The sequence below is a fragment of the Lissotriton helveticus genome, chromosome 9 (assembly GCF_964261635.1).
Source record: "Lissotriton helveticus chromosome 9, aLisHel1.1, whole genome shotgun sequence".
Lineage (NCBI taxonomy): Eukaryota > Metazoa > Chordata > Amphibia > Caudata > Salamandridae > Lissotriton > Lissotriton helveticus.
Window position 1 is genome coordinate 763,618,167 of NC_136070.1, and position 13,516 is coordinate 763,631,682.

Sequence of the window (13,516 nt, forward strand, 5' to 3'; positions counted from 1 at the left end):
TGATTCAAAATGTCATTTGGATTGTGAATCATGTTGAATAACCACTTTTTAAACCCTCACAGGGACCAAAATTGCCATTTTTACAGAGTTTTGCTTACTCAGAAGCTTCAATTTTGACCAATTTCAGGCACAGAAATGACTTTAAAAACATTTATTTTAGTTGAAAAAGTAATAATTCACATCCAACATTAATTTACAGCCAAAAGATTCAATGTTAAAATTTCATAGAAATTGACCATTTTGGGAACGTTCGACAGCTCCGCGGTCATCGTTTTTCGGCAGAAAATTGATTTTTTGGACTGTACCTAAAATGATTCAAAATGTCAATTGGATCGTGCCTCATGTTGAATAACCACTTTTTAAACTCTCACAGTGACCAAAATTGCCATTTTTACAGAGTTTTGCTAACTCAGAAGCTTCAATTTTGACCAATTTCAGGCACAGAAATGACTTTAAACACATTTATTTTAGTTGAAAAAGTAATAATTCACATCCAACATTAATTTACAGCCAAAAGATTCAATGTTAAAATTTCATCGAAATTGACCATTTTGGGAACATTCGACAGCTCTGCGGTCATCGTTTTTCGGCAGAAAATTAAATGTTTTGGACTGTACCTACAATGATTCAAAATGTCAATTGGATCGTGCCTCATGTTGAATAACCACTTTTTAAACTCTCACAGCGACCAAAATTGCCATTTTTACAGAGTTTTGCTTACTCAGAAGCTTCAATTTTGACCAATGTCAGGCACAGAAATGACTTTAAACACATTTATTTTAGTTGAAAAAGTAATAATTCACATCCAACATTAATTTACAGCCAAAAGATTCAATGTTAAAATTTCATCGAAATTGACCATTTTGGGAACGTTCGACAGCTCCGCGGTCATCGTTTTTAGGCAGAAAATTGATTTTTTTGGACTGTACCTAAAATGATTCAAAATGTCAATTAGATCGTGCCTCATGTTGAATAACCACTTTTTAAACCCTCACAGGGACCAAAATTGCCATTTTTACAGAGTTTTGCTTACTCAGAAGCTTCAATTTTGACCAATTTCAGGCACAGAAATGACTTTAAACACATTTATTGTAGTTGAAAAAGTAATAATTCACATCCAACATTAATTTACAGCCAAAAGATTCAATGTTAAAATTTCATTGAAATTGACCATTTTGGGAACGTTCGACAGCTCTGCGGTCATCGTTTTTCGGCAGAAAATTAATTTTTTGGACTGTACCTAAAATGATTCAAAATGTCAATTGGATCGTGCCTCATGTTGAATATCCACTTTTTAAACCCTCACAGGGAACAAAATTGCCATTTTTACAGAGTTTTGCTTACTCAGAAGCTTTAATTTTGACCCATCCCAGGCACAGAAATGACTTTAAACACATTTATTTTAGTTGAAAATTGATAATTCACATCCAACCGCAATTTACAGCCAAAAGATTAAATGTTAAAATTTCATCGAAATTGACCATTTTGGGAACGTTCGACAGCTCCGCGGTAATCGTTTTTGGGCAGAAAATTGATTTTTTGGACTGTACCTAAAATGATTCAAAATGTCAATTGGATCGTGCCTCATGTCGAATAACCACTTTTTAAACCCTCACAGTGACCAAAATTGCCATTTTTACAGAGTTTTGCTTACTCGAAAGCTTTAATTTTGACCAATTTCAGGCACAGAAATGACTTTAAAAACATTTATTTTAGTTGAAAAAGTAATAATTCACATCCAACATTAATTTACAGCCAAAAGATTCAATGTTAAAATTTCATAGAAATTGACCATTTTGGGAACGTTCGACAGCTCCGCGGTCATCGTTTTTTGGCAGAAAATTGATTTTTTGGGCTGTACCTACAATGATTCAAAATGTCATTTGGATTGTGAATCATGTTGAATAACCACTTTTTAAACCCTCACAGGGACCAAAATTGCCAATTTTTACAGAGTTTTGCTTACTCAGAAGCTTCAATTTTGGCCAATTTCAGGCACAGAAATGACTTTAAACACATTTATTTTAGTTGAAAAAGTAATAATTCACATCCAACATTCATTTACAGCCAAAAGATTTAATGTTAAAATTTCATCGAAATTGACCATTTTGGGAACGTTCGACAGCTCCGCGGTAATCGTTTTTCGGCAGAAAATTGATTTTTTGGACTGTACCTAAAATGATTCAAAATGTCAATTGGATCATGCCTCATGTTGAATAACCACTTTTTAAACTCTCACGTGACCAAAATTGCCATTTTTACAGAGTTTTGCTTACTCAGAAGGTTCAATTTTGACCAATTTCAGGCACAGAAATGACTTTAAACACATTTATTTTAGTTAAAAAAGTAATAATTCACATCCAACATTAATTTACAGCCAAAAGATTCAATGTTAATATTTCATCGAAATTGACCATTTTGGGAACGTTCGACAGCTCTGCGGTCATCGTTTTTTGGCAGAAAATTAATTTTTTGGACTGTACCTAAAATGATTCAAAATGTCAATTGGATCGTGCCTCATGTTGAATATCCACTTTTTAAACCCTCACAGGGAAAAAAATTGCCATTTTTACAGAGTTTTGCTTACTCAGAAGCTTTAATTTTGACCAATTTCACGCCCAGAAATTACTTTAAACACATTTTTTTTAGTTGATAAAGTAATAATTCACATCCAACAGCAATTTACAGCCAGAAGATTAAATGTTAAAATTTCATCGAAATTGACCATTTTGGGAACGTTCGACAGCTCCGCGGTCATCGTTTTTCGGAAGAAAATTGAATTTTTGGACTGTACCTACAATGATTCACAATGTTAATTGGATCGTGCCTCATGTTGAATAACCACTTTTTAAACCCTCACAGGGACCAAAATTGCCATTTTTACAGAGTTTTGCTTACTCAGAAGCTTCAATTTTGGCCAATTTCAGGCACAGAAATGACTTTAAACACATTTATTTTAGTTGAAAAAGTAATAATTCACATCCAACATTCATTTACAGCCAAAAGATTCAATGTTAAAATTTCATCGAAATTAACCATTTTGGGAACGTTCGACAGCTCCGCGGTCATCGTTTTTCGGGAGAAAATTTATTTTTTGGAATGTACCTAAAATGATTCAAAATGTCAATTGAATCGTGCCTCATGTTGAATAACCACTTTTTAAACCCTCACAGGGACCAAAATTGGAATTTTTACAGAGATTTGCTTACTCAGTAGCTTTAATTATGACCAATTTCACGCACAGAAATTACTTTAAACACATTTATTTTAGTTGAAAAAGTAATAATTCACATCCAACATTAATTTACAGCCAAAAGATTCAATGTTAAAATTTCATAGAAATTGACCATTTTGGGAACGTTCGACAGCTCCGCGGTCATCGTTTTTTGGCAGAAAATTGATTTTTTGGGCTGTACCTATAATGATTCAAAATGTCATTTGGATTGTGAATCATGTTGAATAACCACTTTTTAAACCCTCACAGGGACCAAAATTGCCATTTTTACAGAGTTTTGCTTACTCAGAAGCTTCAATTTTGACCAATTTCAGGCACAGAAATGACTTTAAAAACATTTATTTTAGTTGAAAAAGTAATAATTCACATCCAACATTAATTTACAGCCAAAAGATTCAATGTTAAAATTTCATAGAAATTGACCATTTTGGGAACGTTCGACAGCTCCGCGGTCATCGTTTTTCGGCAGAAAATTGATTTTTTGGACTGTACCTAAAATGATTCAAAATGTCAATTGGATCGTGCCTCATGTTGAATAACCACTTTTTAAACTCTCACAGCGACCAAAATTGCCATTTTTACACAGTTTTGCTAACTCAGAAGCTTCAATTTTGACCAATTTCAAAATTCGTGCCTCATGTTGAATAACCACTTTTTAAACTCTCACAGTGACCAAAATTGCCATTTTTACACAGTTTTGCTAACTCAGAAGCTTCAATTTTGACCAATTTCAGGCACAGAAATGACTTTAAACACATTTATTTTAGTTGAAAAAGTAATAATTCACATCCAACATTAATTTACAGCCAAAAGATTCAATGTTAAAATTTCATCGAAATTGACCATTTTGGGAACATTCGACAGCTCTGCGGTCATCGTTTTTCGGCAGAAAATTAAATGTTTTGGACTGTACCTACAATGATTCAAAATGTCAATTGGATCGTGCCTCATGTTGAATAACCACTTTTTAAACTCTCACAGCGACCAAAATTGCCATTTTTACAGAGTTTTGCTTACTCAGAAGCTTCAATTTTGACCAATGTCAGGCACAGAAATGACTTTAAACACATTTATTTTAGTTGAAAAAGTAATAATTCACATCCAACATTAATTTACAGCCAAAAGATTCAATGTTAAAATTTCATCGAAATTGACCATTTTGGGAACGTTCGACAGCTCCGCGGTCATCGTTTTTAGGCAGAAAATTGATTTTTTTGGACTGTACCTAAAATGATTCAAAATGTCAATTAGATCGTGCCTCATGTTGAATAACCACTTTTTAAACCCTCACAGGGACCAAAATTGCCATTTTTACAGAGTTTTGCTTACTCAGAAGCTTCAATTTTGACCAATTTCAGGCACAGAAATGACTTTAAACACATTTTTTTTTAGTTGATAAAGTAATAATTCACATCCAACAGCAATTCACAGCCAAAATATTAAATGTTAAAATGTCATCAAAATTGACCATTTTGGGAACGTTCGACAGCTCCGCGGTCATCGTTTTTCGGAAGAAAATTGAATTTTTGGACTGTACCTACAATGAATCACAATGTCAATTGGATCGTGCCTCATGTTGAATAACCACTTTTTAAACCCTCACAGGGACCAAAATTGCCATTTTTACAGAGTTTTGCTTACTCAGAAGCTTCAATTTTGACCAATTTCAGGCACAGAAATGACTTTAAACACATTTATTTTAGTTGAAAAAGTAATAATTCACATCCAACATTAATTTACAGCCAAAAGATTCAATGTTAAAATTTCATCGAAATTGACAATTTTGGGAACGTTCGACAGCTCCGCGGTAATCGTTTTTCGGCAGAAAATTGATTTTTTGGACTGTACCTAAAATGATTCAAAATGTCAATTGGATCGTGCCTCATGTTGAATATCCACTTTTTAAACCCTCACAGGGAACAAAATTGCCATTTTCACAGAGTTTTGCTTACTCAGAAGCTTTATTTTTGACCCATCCCAGGCACAGAAATGACTTTAAACACATTTATTTTAGTTGAAAAATTGATAATTCACATCCAACCGCAATTTACAGCCAAAAGATTAAATGTTAAAATTTCATCGAAATTGACCATTTTGGGAACGTTCGACAGCTCCGCGGTCATCGTTTTTCGGCAGAAAATTGATTTTTTGGGCTGTACCTACAATGATTCAAAATGTCAATTGGATCGTGAATCATGTTCAATAACCACTTTTTAAACCCTCACAGGGACCAAAATTGCCATTTTTACAGAGTTTTGCTTACTCAGAAGCTTCAATTTTGACCAATTTCAGGCACAGAAATGACTTTAAACACATTTATTTTAGTTGAAAAAGTAATAATTCACATCCAACATTAATTTACAGCCAAAAGATTCAATGTTAAAATTTCATCGAAATTGACCATTTTGGGAACGTTCAACAGCTCCGCGGTAATCGTTTTTTGGCAGAAAATTGATTTTTTGGACTGTACCTAAAATGATTCAAAATGTCAATTGGATCGTGCCTCATGTTGAATAACCACTTTTTAAACTCTCACAGTGACCAAAATTGCCATTTTTACAGAGTTTTGCTTACTCAGAAGCTTCAATTTTGACCAATTTCAGGCACAGAAATGACTTTAAACACATTTATTGTAGTTGAAAAAGTAATAATTCACATCCAACATTAATTTACAGCCAGAAGATTAAATGTTAAAATTTCATCGAAATTGACCATTTTGGGAACGTTCAACAGCTCCGCGGTAATCGTTTTTCGGCAGAAAATTGATCTTTTGGACTGTACCTAAAATGATTCAAAATGTCGATTGGATCGTGCCTCATGTTGAATAACCACTTTTTAAACTCTCACGTGACCAAAATTGCCATTTTTACAGAGTTTTGCTTACTCACAAGGTTCAATTTTGACCAATTTCAGGCACAGAAATGACTTTAAACACATTTATTTTAGTTAAAAAAGTAATAATTCACATCCAACATTAATTTACAGCCAGAAGATTAAATGTTAAAATTTCATCGAAATTGACCATTTTGGGAACGTTCAACAGCTCCGCGGTAATCGTTTTTCGGCAGAAAATTGATCTTTTGGACTGTACCTAAAATTATTCAAAATGTCGATTGGATCATGCCTTAATGTTGAATAACCACTTTTTAAAATCTCACGTGACCAAAATTGCCATTTTTACAGAGTTTTGCTTACTCAGAAGGTTCAATTTTGACCAATTTCAGGCACAGAAATGACTTTAAACACATTTATTTTAGTTAAAAAAGTAATAATTCACATCCAACATTAATTTACAGCGAAAAGATTCAATGTTAAAATTTCATCGAAATTGACCATTTTGGGAACGTTCGACAGCTCTGCGGTCATCGTTTTTCGGCAGAAAATTAATTTTTTGGACTGTACCTAAAATGATTCAAAATGTCAATTGGATCGTGCCTCATGTTGAATATCCACTTTTTAAACCCTCACAGGGACCAATTTTGGAATTTTTACAGAGTTTTGCTTACTCAGTAGCTTTAATTATGACCAATTTCACGCACAGAAATTACTTTAAACACATTTATTTTAGTTGATAAAGTAATAATTCACATCCAACAGCAATTTACAGCCAAAATATTAAATGTTAAAATTTCATCGAAATTGACCATTTTGGGAACGTTCAACAGCTCCGCGGTCATCGTTTTTTGGCAGAAAATTGAATTTTTGGACTGTACCTAAAATGATTCAAAATGTCAATTGGATCGTGCCTCACGTTGAATAACCACTTTTTAAACCCTCACAGGGACCAAAATTGCCATTTTTACAGAGTTTTGCTTACTCAGAAGCTTCAATTTTGACCAATGTCAGGCACAGAAATGACTTTAAACACATTTATTTTAGTTGAAAAAGTAATAATTCACATCCAACATAAATTTACAGCCAAAAGATTCAATGTTAACATTTCATCGAAATTGACCATTTTGGGAACGTTCGACAGCTCCGCGGTAATCGTTTTTCGGCAGAAAATTGATTTTTTGGACTGTACCTAAAATGATTCAAAATGTCAATTGGATCGTGCCTCATGTTGAATAACCACTTTTTAAACCCTCACAGTGACCAAAATTGCCATTTTTACAGAGTTTTGCTTACTCAAAAGCTTTAATTTTGACCAATTTCACGCACAGAAACTACTTTAAACACATTTATTTTAGTTGAAAAAGTAATAATTCACATCCAACATGAATTTACAGCCAAAAGATTCAATGTTAAAATTTCATCAAAATTGACCATTTTGGGAACGTTCGACAGCTCCGCGGTAATCGTTTTTCGGCAGAAGATTGATTTTTTGGACTGTACCTAAAGTGATTCAAAATGTCAATTGGATCGTGCCTCATGTTGAATAACCATTTTTTAAACTCTCACAGTGACCAAAATTGCCATTTTTACAGAGTTTTGCTTACTCAGAAGCTTCAATTTTGACCAATTTCAGGCACAGAAATGACTTTAAACACATTTATTGTAGTTGAAAAAGTAATAATTCACATCCAACATTAATTTACAGCCAAAAGATTCAATGTTAAAATTTCATCGATATTGACCATTTTGGGAACGTTCGACAGCTCTGCGGTCATCGTTTTTCGGCAGAAAATTAATTTTTTGGACTGTACCTAAAATGATTCAAAATGTCAATTGGATCGTGCCTCATGTTGAATATCCACTTTTTAAACCCTCACAGGGAACAAAATTGCCATTTTTACAGAGTTTTGCTTACTCAGAAGCTTCAATTTTGACCAATTTCAGGCACAGAAATGACTTTAAAAACATTTATTTTAGTTGAAAAAGTAATAATTCACATCCAACATTAATTTACAGCCAAAAGATTCAATGTTAAAATTTCATAGAAATTGACCATTTTGGGAACGTTCGACAGCTCCGCGGTCATCGTTTTTCGGCAGAAAATTGATTTTTTGGACTGTACCTAAAATGATTCAAAATGTCAATTGGATCGTGCCTCATGTTGAATGACCACTTTTTAAACTCTCACAGTGACCAAAATTGCCATTTTTACAGAGTTTTGCTAACTCAGAAGCTTCAATTTTGACCAATTTCAGGCACAGAAATGACTTTAAACACATTTATTTTAGTTGAAAAAGTAATAATTCACATCCAACATTAATTTACAGCCAAAAGATTCAATGTTAAAATTTCATCGAAATTGACCATTTTGGGAACATTCGACAGCTCTGCGGTCATCGTTTTTCAGCAGAAAATTAAATGTTTTGGACTGTACCTACAATGATTCAAAATGTCAATTGGATCGTGCCTCATGTTGAATAACCACTTTTTAAACTCTCACAGTGACCAAAATTGCCATTTTTACGGAGTTTTGCTTACTCAGAAGCTTCAATTTTGACCAATGTCAGGCACAGAAATGACTTTAAACACATTTATTTTAGTTGAAAAAGTAATAATTCACATCCAACATTAATTTACAGCCAAAAGATTCAATGTTAAAATTTCATCGAAATTGACCATTTTGGGAACGTTCGACAGCTCCGCGGTCATCGTTTTTCGGAAGAAAATTGAATTTTTGGACTGTACCTACAATGAATCACAATGTCAATTGGATCGTGCCTCATGTTGAATAACCACTTTTTAAACCCTCACAGGGACCAAAATTGCCATTTTTACAGAGTTTTGCTTACTCAGAAGCTTCAATTTTGACCAATTTCAGGCACAGAAATGACTTTAAACACATTTATTTTAGTTGAAAAAGTAATAATTCACATCCAACATTAATTTACAGCCAAAAGATTCAATGTTAAAATTTCATCGAAATTGACAATTTTGGGAACGTTCGACAGCTCCGCGGTAATCGTTTTTCGGCAGAAAATTGATTTTTTGGACTGTACCTAAAATGATTCAAAATGTCAATTGGATCGTGCCTCATGTTGAATATCCACTTTTTAAACCCTCACAGGGAACAAAATTGCCATTTTCACAGAGTTTTGCTTACTCAGAAGCTTTAATTTTGACCCATCCCAGGCACAGAAATGACTTTAAACACATTTATTTTAGTTGAAAAATTGATAATTCACATCCAACCGCAATTTACAGCCAAAAGATTAAATGTTAAAATTTCATCGAAATTGACCATTTTGGGAACGTTCGACAGCTCCGCGGTCATCGTTTTTCGGCAGAAAATTGATTTTTTGGGCTGTACCTACAATGATTCAAAATGTCAATTGGATCGTGAATCATGTTCAATAACCACTTTTTAAACCCTCACAGGGACCAAAATTGCCATTTTTACAGAGTTTTGCTTACTCAGAAGCTTCAATTTTGACCAATTTCAGGCACAGAAATGACTTTAAACACATTTATTGTAGTTGAAAAAGTAATAATTCACATCCAACATTAATTTACAGCCAGAAGATTAAATGTTAAAATTTCATCGAAATTGACCATTTTGGGAACGTTCAACAGCTCCGCGGTAATCGTTTTTCGGCAGAAAATTGATCTTTTGGACTGTATCTAAAATGATTCAAAATGTCGATTGGATCGTGCCTCATGTTGAATAACCACTTTTTAAACTCTCACGTGACCAAAATTGCCATTTTTACAGAGTTTTGCTTACTCACAAGGTTCAATTTTGACCAATTTCAGGCACAGAAATGACTTTAAACACATTTATTTTAGTTAAAAAAGTAATAATTCACATCCAACATTAATTTACAGCCAGAAGATTAAATGTTAAAATTTCATCGAAATTGACCATTTTGGGAACGTTCAACAGCTCCGCGGTAATCGTTTTTCGGCAGAAAATTGATCTTTTGGACTGTACCTAAAATGATTCAAAATGTCGATTGGATCGTGCCTCATGTTGAATAACCACTTTTTAAACTCTCACGTGACCAAAATTGCCATTTTTACAGAGTTTTGCTTACTCAGAAGGTTCAATTTTGACCAATTTCAGGCACAGAAATGACTTTAAACACATTTATTTTAGTTAAAAAAGTAATAATTCACATCCAACATTAATTTACAGCGAAAAGATTCAATGTTAAAATTTCATCGAAATTGACCATTTTGGGAACGTTCGACAGCTCTGCGGTCATCGTTTTTCGGCAGAAAATTAATTTTTTGGACTGTACCTAAAATGATTCAAAATGTCAATTGGATCGTGCCTCATGTTGAATATCCACTTTTTAAACCCTCACAGGGACCAATTTTGGAATTTTTACAGAGTTTTGCTTACTCAGTAGCTTTAATTATGACCAATTTCACGCACAGAAATTACTTTAAACACATTTATTTTAGTTGATAAAGTAATAATTCACATCCAACAGCAATTTACAGCCAAAATATTAAATGTTAAAATTTCATCGAAATTGACCATTTTGGGAACGTTCAACAGCTCCGCGGTCATCGTTTTTCGGCAGAAAATTGAATTTTTGGACTGTACCTAAAATGATTCAAAATGTCAATTGGATCGTGCCTCACGTTGAATAACCACTTTTTAAACCCTCACAGGGACCAAAATTGCCATTTTTACAGAGTTTTGCTTACTCAGAAGCTTCAATTTTGACCAATGTCAGGCACAGAAATGACTTTAAACACATTTATTTTAGTTGAAAAAGTAATAATTCACATCCAACATTAATTTACAGCCAAAAGATTCAATGTTAACATTTCATCGAAATTGACCATTTTGGGAACGTTCGACAGCTCCGCGGTAATCGTTTTTCGGCAGAAAATTGATTTTTTGGACTGTACCTAAAATGATTCAAAATGTCAATTTGATCGTGCCTCATGTTGAATAACCACTTTTTAAACCCTCACAGTGACCAAAATTGCCATTTTTACAGAGTTTTGCTTACTCAAAAGCTTTAATTTTGACCAATTTCACGCACAGAAACTACTTTAAACACATTTATTTTAGTTGAAAAAGTAACAATTCACATCCAACATGAATTTACAGCCAAAAGATTCAATGTTAAAATTTCATCAAAATTGACCATTTTGGGAACGTTCGACAGCTCCGCGGTAATCGTTTTTCGGCAGAAGATTGATTTTTTGGACTGTACCTAAAATGATTCAAAATGTCAATTGGATCGTGCCTCATGTTGAATAACCATTTTTTAAACTCTCACAGTGACCAAAATTGCCATTTTTACAGAGTTTTGCTTACTCAGAAGCTTCAATTTTGACCAATTTCAGGCACAGAAATGACTTTAAACACATTTATTGTAGTTGAAAAAGTAATAATTCACATCCAACATTAATTTACAGCCAGAAGATTAAATGTTAAAATTTCATCGAAATTGACCATTTTGGGAACGTTCAACAGCTCCGCGGTAATCGTTTTTCGGCAGAAAATTGATCTTTTGGACTGTATCTAAAATGATTCAAAATGTCGATTGGATCGTGCCTCATGTTGAATAACCACTTTTTAAACTCTCACGTGACCAAAATTGCCATTTTTACAGAGTTTTGCTTACTCACAAGGTTCAATTTTGACCAATTTCAGGCACAGAAATGACTTTAAACACATTTATTTTAGTTAAAAAAGTAATAATTCACATCCAACATTAATTTACAGCCAGAAGATTAAATGTTAAAATTTCATCGAAATTGACCATTTTGGGAACGTTCAACAGCTCCGCGGTAATCGTTTTTCGGCAGAAAATTGATCTTTTGGACTGTACCTAAAATGATTCAAAATGTCGATTGGATCGTGCCTCATGTTGAATAACCACTTTTTAAACTCTCACGTGACCAAAATTGCCATTTTTACAGAGTTTTGCTTACTCAGAAGGTTCAATTTTGACCAATTTCAGGCACAGAAATGACTTTAAACACATTTATTTTAGTTAAAAAAGTAATAATTCACATCCAACATTAATTTACAGCGAAAAGATTCAATGTTAAAATTTCATCGAAATTGACCATTTTGGGAACGTTCGACAGCTCTGCGGTCATCGTTTTTCGGCAGAAAATTAATTTTTTGGACTGTACCTAAAATGATTCAAAATGTCAATTGGATCGTGCCTCATGTTGAATATCCACTTTTTAAACCCTCACAGGGACCAATTTTGGAATTTTTACAGAGTTTTGCTTACTCAGTAGCTTTAATTATGACCAATTTCACGCACAGAAATTACTTTAAACACATTTATTTTAGTTGATAAAGTAATAATTCACATCCAACAGCAATTTACAGCCAAAATATTAAATGTTAAAATTTCATCGAAATTGACCATTTTGGGAACGTTCAACAGCTCCGCGGTCATCGTTTTTCGGCAGAAAATTGAATTTTTGGACTGTACCTAAAATGATTCAAAATGTCAATTGGATCGTGCCTCACGTTGAATAACCACTTTTTAAACCCTCACAGGGACCAAAATTGCCATTTTTACAGAGTTTTGCTTACTCAGAAGCTTCAATTTTGACCAATGTCAGGCACAGAAATGACTTTAAACACATTTATTTTAGTTGAAAAAGTAATAATTCACATCCAACATTAATTTACAGCCAAAAGATTCAATGTTAACATTTCATCGAAATTGACCATTTTGGGAACGTTCGACAGCTCCGCGGTAATCGTTTTTCGGCAGAAAATTGATTTTTTGGACTGTACCTAAAATGATTCAAAATGTCAATTTGATCGTGCCTCATGTTGAATAACCACTTTTTAAACCCTCACAGTGACCAAAATTGCCATTTTTACAGAGTTTTGCTTACTCAAAAGCTTTAATTTTGACCAATTTCACGCACAGAAACTACTTTAAACACATTTATTTTAGTTGAAAAAGTAACAATTCACATCCAACATGAATTTACAGCCAAAAGATTCAATGTTAAAATTTCATCAAAATTGACCATTTTGGGAACGTTCGACAGCTCCGCGGTAATCGTTTTTCGGCAGAAGATTGATTTTTTGGACTGTACCTAAAATGATTCAAAATGTCAATTGGATCGTGCCTCATGTTGAATAACCATTTTTTAAACTCTCACAGTGACCAAAATTGCCATTTTTACAGAGTTTTGCTTACTCAGAAGCTTCAATTTTGACCAATTTCAGGCACAGAAATGACTTTAAACACATTTATTGTAGTTGAAAAAGTAATAATTCACATCCAACATTAATTTACAGCCAAAAGATTCAATGTTAAAATTTCATCGAAATTGACCATTTTGGGAACGTTCGACAGCTCTGCGGTCATCGTTTTTCGGCAGAAAATTAATTTTTTGGACTGTACCTAAAATGATTCAAAATGTCAATTGGATCGTGCCTCATGT